At 47.0% G+C, this 7958-nt stretch overlaps 1 long non-coding RNA gene across 1 annotated transcript; it reads left to right on the forward strand.

Annotated features, from left to right (window-relative positions):
- The first annotated feature begins 1356 nt into the window (after positions 1 to 1356).
- LOC310852955 lies at positions 1357 to 7599 on the forward strand. The gene is made up of 3 exons (XR_014568480.1): positions 1357 to 1813; positions 5426 to 5575; positions 7516 to 7599. It is a non-coding gene; the product is annotated as an uncharacterized lncRNA (long non-coding RNA).
- Positions 7600 to 7958: the final 359 nt, after the last annotated feature.

The raw sequence follows: 7958 nt of genomic DNA on the forward strand, positions 1-7958 counted from the left end.
CCTGAAGCCCAGGAGCTGAACATGGATGCCCAGGCCTCTAAATCTGTCCCTCAGGACACTCTCTAAACTAGTCTTTTTCAGCCTTGGGTCCCACATGTTGTTAGATCACAACTTGCATCATCGCTGAACATTGGCTAACGTGGGCGGTAGGAGGAGTTATAGCCCAGTAACATCTAGGGACTCAAGGTTGAAGAACCACACTCCTGGGCCACAGAGATCACCAGCAACACCCCCAAGTGCATTTAGCTGGCTAAAATACATACTTGAACTGTGATAGTGCTTCTTTCCCCCCCTGCATGGAGTATGGTGAGAGATCATCAAATCATAGAGTTGGAGAGTTAGAAAGGACCCACCCCAAGAGTCTTCTAGTCCCGTGTTTCCCAAACGTGGGACTCCAGCTGTTTTTGGACTACAGTTCCCATCATCCCTGACCACTGGTCCTGCTAGCTAGGGATGATGGGAGTTGTATTCCAAAAACAGCTGGAGACCTAAGTTTGGGGAACACTGCTCTAGTCCAACCCCCCTGAAATGTAGGTATGTGTATTTGTGTAGAAATTGATGGCTTTGCATGGCTGAAACGTAGGTGGCTACACAGAAAATGATCATACCTGATACTATACCCCCTTTTGCCCTGGCTACTGACATGTGGCCCCCATAAGGCTTGCTACAAGGGACTGTGGCCTTCAATAATAATAATAATAATTTATTATTTGTACCCCGCCCATCTGGCTGGGTTTCCCCAGCCACTCTGGGCAGCTTCCATAGAAACCAAAAATACACTAAAATATCACAGATTAAAAACTTCCCTGAACAGGGCTGCCTTAAGATGTCTTCTGAATGTCAGGTAGTTATTTATCACTTTGACATCTGATGGGAGGGCGTTCCACAGGGCAGGCGCCACTACCGAGAAGGCCCTCTGCCTGGTACCCTGTAGCTTTGCTTCTTGCAATGAGGGAACCGCCAGAAGGCACTCAGCGCTGGACCTCAGCGTCCAGGCAGAACAATGGGGGTGGAGACGCTCCTTCAGGTATACTGGGCCGAGGCCGTTTAGGGCTTTAAAGGTCAACACCAGCACTTTGAATTGTGCTCGGAAATGTACTGGGGGCCAATGTAGGTCTTTCAAGACCGGTGTTATGTGGTCTCGGCGGCCGCTAAAATAAAGTTTCTAGCCAATAAATATGAGTTTTGGAAAGGTCACCCATCCCTGTAATGAAAAGCTGCACCAGACACTATTATCATTGTGACCGCTACCTAAGACACACATACACTGATCACGAAATATCACCACTTGCACACTTGGTGGTGTGTTCACCCTCACAGATTTATCCCACCTCTTTTCTTTCCTATAGATCAGTGACTCCACCGAAATCATCCTGAAGCGGGTATCTACTGAATTGGAACTGTGTGTCAAATTGGATCATTTCCACAGCTGCATCACGAAATCACAGAGAGCGAGCGCATTTGGATGCCTCATTTGAAAAGGAACGTCACAGGGAAAAGCTGAGAGGCAGGATCTCAGACCATAAAAGGCATGTGTCCCTGTTAACGATACCCAGCTTGGGGCGGGTATTTGCTTGGCTTTCCTCACCCTCTAGAAATTGCTTTCAAATCCACAACCAGCCAGCTAGCCTGTGGAGGAAAAAACCACTACTGACATTTTGACAAGATTGGCCATCTTTTAAGCTAGTGAAGTAACTGAGCCTCTGCACCCCACATCTTCAAATAGAGAGCAGGATTGCACCCCTCATCTCTCTGAGTTTCCTGCTCCCTTATCAGTCATCGAGGATGTGAATGAAAATAGACTCTGGCACTAGTAAGCATTGAGTCAATGTGTCCCGGGTGAGTCCTGTAACGCTACCCTGTGGAATGATGGGATTACAAGGACTTCTTTCTCTCCCCCCCCCCCCCGAAAGAAACTCAGCTTTTGAAATACAGCAAGTATTTCAAAAGCCATCCAGTAAATGCAGCGGAAGCATTTGGGGTGATAAACGGCAAACGGAGTCAATTTGTGAGTGGCAGGCATGTTTCAGAGATCGTGCAATCTCTGCCCATTTCAGTCAATCTCTGTGAGTGGGGAAAACGTTTTGCCTGAACGAAGAGTGGTTTACTGCTCTGGACAAGATTTCTCTTCCACTGCAGAGTAGGAGAAGAGTTAGTTGCCACGCCATGTGTGCAGATTGCTGTGTCGCCTCTGAAGGAGCAGGTGGGGGTTTGCGTTCTGACACCATAAAATTGGGGTCATCAGGAATAACTTGTTCATTCTATCACTTTCTCTTTGCTCATAAGCTCATTTTGCAATAACAGACAGGCTGGGAATAATAATAATAATAATAATAATAATAATAATAATAATAATAATAATTTCTTTATACCCAGCCTATATGGGTGGCTTCCTACAGAAGATTAAAAATACATTAAAACGTCAGTCATTAAAAACTTCCCTAAACAGGGCTGCCTTCAGAAGTCTTCTAAATGTTAGACAGTTGTTTATTTGTTTGACATCTGATGGGAGGGCATTCCACAGGGTGGGCACCAATACCGAGAAGGCCCTCTGCCTGGTTCCCTGTAACTTTGTTTCTCACAGTGAGAGAACCGCCAGAAGGCCCTCGGTGCTGGACCTCAGTGTCCGGGCAGAACGATGGGAGATGCTCGTTCAGCTATACTGTGCCAAGGCCATTTAGGGCTTTAAAGGTCAGCACCAACACTTTGAATAGTGTTCGGAAACGTACTGGGAGCCAATGTTGGTCTTTCAAGAGGGGTGTTATGTGGTCTCGGCGGATGCTCCCAGTCACCAGTCTAGCTGCCGCATTCTGGATTAGTTGTAGTTTCCGGGTCATCTTCAAAGGTAGCCCCACGTAGAGCTCGTTGCAGTAATCCAAACAAGAGATAACCAGAGCATGCACCACTCTTGCAAGACAGTCTGTGGGCAGGTAGGGTCTCAGCCTGCACCAGATGAAGCTGGTGGACAGCTGCCCTGGACACAGAATTGACCTGCACCTCCATGGACAGCTGGGAGTCCAAAATGACTCCCAGGCTGTGCACCTGGTCCTTCAGGGGCACAGTTGCCCCATTCAGGACCAGGGAGTCCTCCACACCCACCCGCCTCCTGTCACCCAAAAACAGTACTTCTGTCTTGTTAGGATTCAACCTCAATCTGTTATCCACCATCCATCCTCGAACTGCCTCCAGGCACTCACACAGGACCTTCACCGCCTTCACTGGTTCCAGTTTGAAAGAGAGGCAGAGCTGGGTCTCATCCACGTACTGATGAACACCCAGCCCAAACCCCCTGATGATCTCTCCCAGCGGCTTCATGTGCATGTCGAAAAGCATGGGGAAGAGGACAGAACACTCAGGAACCAGATGTCACTTTAAGGAGCAAGATACAGATGCCACATTTCCCAATCCAGGAAACTGGACCAGGCCAGACCAAGGGCCTCCAGAGCAGCAAGAAAACAGGAATTTCTCCTCTGTCAAGCAGCTGGTACAAAAATCTTGACTCCTCATCATTCACAACACATGAAGAGGGGTGTTGCTGTTGCACCATTCTCCTGGCTGCAATGACTGGTAGCCCTTCTAGAACTCAGCAGGGAGGAGAATGGGGACAAAAGTATAATTAGCTGGCTATGGCGCCACCTACTGTTTGACCCCCTGCCTTCTACCTCTCCAGTTCCAATGGGAACCAGCTGCCAGGGGTGATACAGATCTGCTGAATCCCAGTTGTTTCACAACAGCAACAAGAAGATGACTTTTCCCATCTCAGTTAGGCTATTGAAAATAAGAAAGACAGTTGGCAGTGGGCTCTTGTGTGAAAGAGATCTGGGGTGAGTTCACTTCTAGTACTGCTTTTTTTTTCAGAAGCACATTGTTCTGAAGGAGTGTCTCTACCCCCATCGTTCAACCTGAGGTCCAGCTCTGAGGGCCTTCTGGTGGTTCCCTCCCTGTGAGAAGTGAAGTTACAGGGAATCAGGCAGAGGGCCTTCTTGGTAGTGGCGCCCGCCCTGTGAAACACCCTCCCATCAGATGTCAAGGAAATAAACAACTACCTGACATTTAGAAGACATCTGAAGGCAGCCCTGTTTAGGGAAGTTTTTAATGCGTGACATTTTAATGTATTTTTAATCTTTTGTTGGAAGCTGCCTAGAGACTCTTGAGAGTCCCATGGACTGCAAGAAGAACAAACCGATCCATTCTTAAGGAAATCAGCCCTGAGTGCTCACTGGAAGGACAGATCGTGAAGCTGAGGCTCCAATACTTTGGCCACCTCATGAGAAGAGAAGACTCCCTGGAAAAGACCCTGATGTTGGGAAAGATGGAGGGCACAAGGAGAAGGGGACGACAGAGGACGAGATAGTTGGATAGTGTCTTCGAAGCTACAAACATGAGTCTGACCAAACTGCGGGAGGCAGTGGAAGACAGAAGTGCCTGGCGTGCTCTGGTCCATGGGGTCACGAAGAGTCGGACACGACTAAACGACTAAACAACAAGAAGAACAACAACGAAGGCAGCCCTGTTTAGGGAAGTTTTTAATGCGTGACATTTTAATGTATTTTTAATCTTTTGTTGGAAGCTGCCTAGAGTGGCTGGGGAAACCTCTCCAGATGGGCGGAGTATAAATAAATATAATAAGAATAAGAATAATAAGAAGCCACTTTCCCCTGTCTGTAGGCAACAGATCTTGGGAGTTAGAGGAGGAGATCTGATAAACTTCAAGTATGCCCATCCCTGATTTAGAGACTATTGAGCACACAGCCCTGGTGTTTTCTAGTCCTAACAAATCTCGGGGCCCCATGCTGCCTGACAATTGTGAAAACCCATGTTGCACATTCCCAATGTCAGTCTGTGCCCCAAGGGATTGCCTGAATGAAACTCATAAATTTGTTTAGCCTAGGCTTGTACTTTTCAGTTCTCAGGCTTTGCTCTTTTGGAAAGCATTGTACAAAATATACCGGTACTTTTGATGGCACTTTCACTAAAGGGCTTCAGGTGGGTCAAAGAGCTAGAGATGCACCATAGCAAAAAGGGGGAGGGGAGCAAAAAATTAAAAAAATCCCAAGGAAGCAAGTAAGAAATACTGAATTTTTCACTGATCAGTGCACATTAAAGTAGCCTCGTACTTCAGACACTGATGGGATCTCCCAACCATGGTTACCTACTCGAATGAGTGAAAAACTTTGATGGATCAGCTGTGTGTCAAGAGATAAATCTGCCTTTTCAGGAGCAATTGGTGTATCCCAGCAGTCAGTGTTGGCAAGCCCTTAGATGGAGAAGCACATCCCAAGGATTTTCTTATGGGCTAATAGCTCCCAGACAGTGCCTGCTAAGTAGACTATCTGCTAATGTCGTTTATAATTCAATTAATGCTAATACTGTTAGTGCTGTATTGATAATTTTCTCTCATTTAGCTTTGTTCCATTCTTCACAGTTCACCTGTTAAGTTCTCGTTAAACAAAATGAAAACAGCAGGAACGAGGCCTGTAAATGCAATGCTGGCTTCAGTTCGGTTTGAGTCCTCCTCCTCCCTGGAACGTGAGCTCAGCCCTGGTTGCTCCAACAAGCAGAGCCTCATTCACAGGTTATTATTCCTCCCAGGAAAGATTTCAGTCCTGTGGTCGTTCCCCCCCCCCCCATCCCTGCTCAATTTCTCTGTCCACAAACAAGGTGCAGGTCTTGAGGCCTCCTCACACATGACAGTGAACACAGGTGCTAGTTGTTTGTGTGAAAGAGTTGTTGATTTGCACAGCTCAACTAACATGTACACAGATTGCACACTTGTTGAATGTAACCGTGTGAATACCCCTTTGCTCTTTCCCTGGGAAGTGCAATTGACTGTCAACCATCCAGGGAATTTTAGCTCTGCCAGGGGAGCAGGGATCTCATAGCAACTCTTAGCACCCATAACAAACTACAGTTCCCAATGTTGTTATTGTAGGGCAAAGACATGACTGTTTAAAGTTGTATGATCCTGGTTTAAATGTGTAGTGTCTCTGATAGGACAGTATCCAGCTGAGAGTAAAAAAATTCTTTAATGTCTTCATCGGCATCCAGTGTTAGTGCATAAGCGCTTATAATAGTAGCCTGTTGGTTTTTGGTGAGCTTTATTTGAAGGGTTGAGAGTCGCTCATTAATGCCAGTAGGGATTTCTGACAGTAGTTTAACAAGGTCGTTTTTTATAGCAAAGCCTACCCCATGTATTCAATGTTCTTGTTCAGATAGACCTTTCCAGAAGAATGTGTAGCCTCGTTTTTCTCCGTTCAGTTGTCCCTCGCCTGCTCTTCGAGTCTCTTGAAGCACTGCAATATTGATGTTAAAACGTCACAGCTCTCTTGCAATGATGGCAGTTCTGTGTTCAGGATGCTTGCTTTCTGAGTTATCTGACAAAGTCTGTATATTCCATGTTTCAAATTTCATTTGTCTTTTACAACCGCTAGGTGGTGACCCCACTGGGCGTGGTTATCCAGTCAGGGGGAAAGGGAGGCAGACTATGTTTAGGGCACCTTTTCTAGCCCCTCCCCCTTTTCAGGGTGAGCAGAGTGGATCCTAAAAAGGGCTGCTACACACTTGGTAAATCCACACCGTGATCAGCTCCTGCCTGGAAACCAATGTCCCCACTGTGGCAGGACGTGTGAATCCAGAATTGGCCTCCACAGTCACTTATGGACTTATTGTTAAAACTGTATTTATGGAAGACAATCTTACTCAGCTACGAGTGATCACCAAAGAAGAAGCAGAAGAAGGAGATGGGGTACTAGGTTCTACACACGCCCATTTCTATCCTTTAGCCAGCCAGGTGGCAGGGACTGGCAGGACCATGATGAGGATGTAAAAGGGGAAGTGGGTCTGGAGTCTGACTCAGGAGAGGGGGCCAGTGATTTGTGGGGACATGTACCAGGCAGGAGGCAAGAGGCAGAGGCAGGAGAAGCTTCAGAGCTAGAGAGTGGAGTACAGGATGGGTCAGAAGAAGAGGAAGAAGAGGCAGGCCAGTGCTTCCCCACCATCTCCCACAACACTGTCTCCCTGCACCAGGAGAGAACTGAAGTGGGAAGAGCAGAGGCAGTTTCCACGCACGCGTAGTCTCCAGCTATGTGTATGCAGCCCATTAGGGGAAGGTACATAAACTGGTGGAGGGCTCACCAATTGCTGCAACTGCACCATAGAGTGCAGACCTGGGAATAGCCACCTAGACACTAGATCGGGGTGCTTAAGTATCCAGAGCTGTAGAAGCAACTGTGTTATCTTTGACAATAAAGCATTAATTCTCTGCCATGTGCATTCCTTTGGCTGGGAAGCACCTGGTCAAGAAAGCGGCATTATTAGGGTGCACTGCCCTATTCCAGCAGGGCAAAAACAGCTAAGGATGGGACCAAGGAATATGGCTTGGTGAGAATCCCAAGGGCCAGAAAGAGAGGCCTGGAGGGCCACATGTGCACCCCCCTGGGTCTGAGGTGCCCTATTTCTGCCTTAGCGTTTGGTATCATTTACATTTTAGAACATATCTATCATCTTTGCCTGCAGGCCTTTCATACAGAATTACCCAACAAGGTGTTTTGATCTGCATCCTTTGAGAACCCTGCCTCAGATCCTCCTAACGCGATGGCATATTGGTAAACATTTGTGCAGTGAAAATTGCCAAGGGGGGGCTCATGCGCTTGCGGCCGCAGCCATGAAAATAGATCTTCACAATCCTCTCAAAGAAAGCACTAATGTGGCACCTGGCTAGCTTCCCATCTGCGAGACAGCCTGTCCGCGTGAACAAAAGCCGATTCCTCCTGCAAAGTATTGTAATACATGAAGAAAAAAATTACACCCAGAGTAAAAACTACACTTGGGGCAGCTTAAAAGACTCTGATGGATTTGATTAATTTGCATCTGTGCCATCTGCCCTCATTCATTGACGTTGTTTTAATTTGCCTTGATGGCAAAGAAAGCAAACTTGTCTCGAGTCTTTAGAAGTTGGG

Source organism: Podarcis gaigeae, assembly GCF_964106915.1.
Source record: "Podarcis gaigeae genome assembly, chromosome: 9".
Classification (NCBI taxonomy): domain Eukaryota; kingdom Metazoa; phylum Chordata; class Lepidosauria; order Squamata; family Lacertidae; genus Podarcis; species Podarcis gaigeae.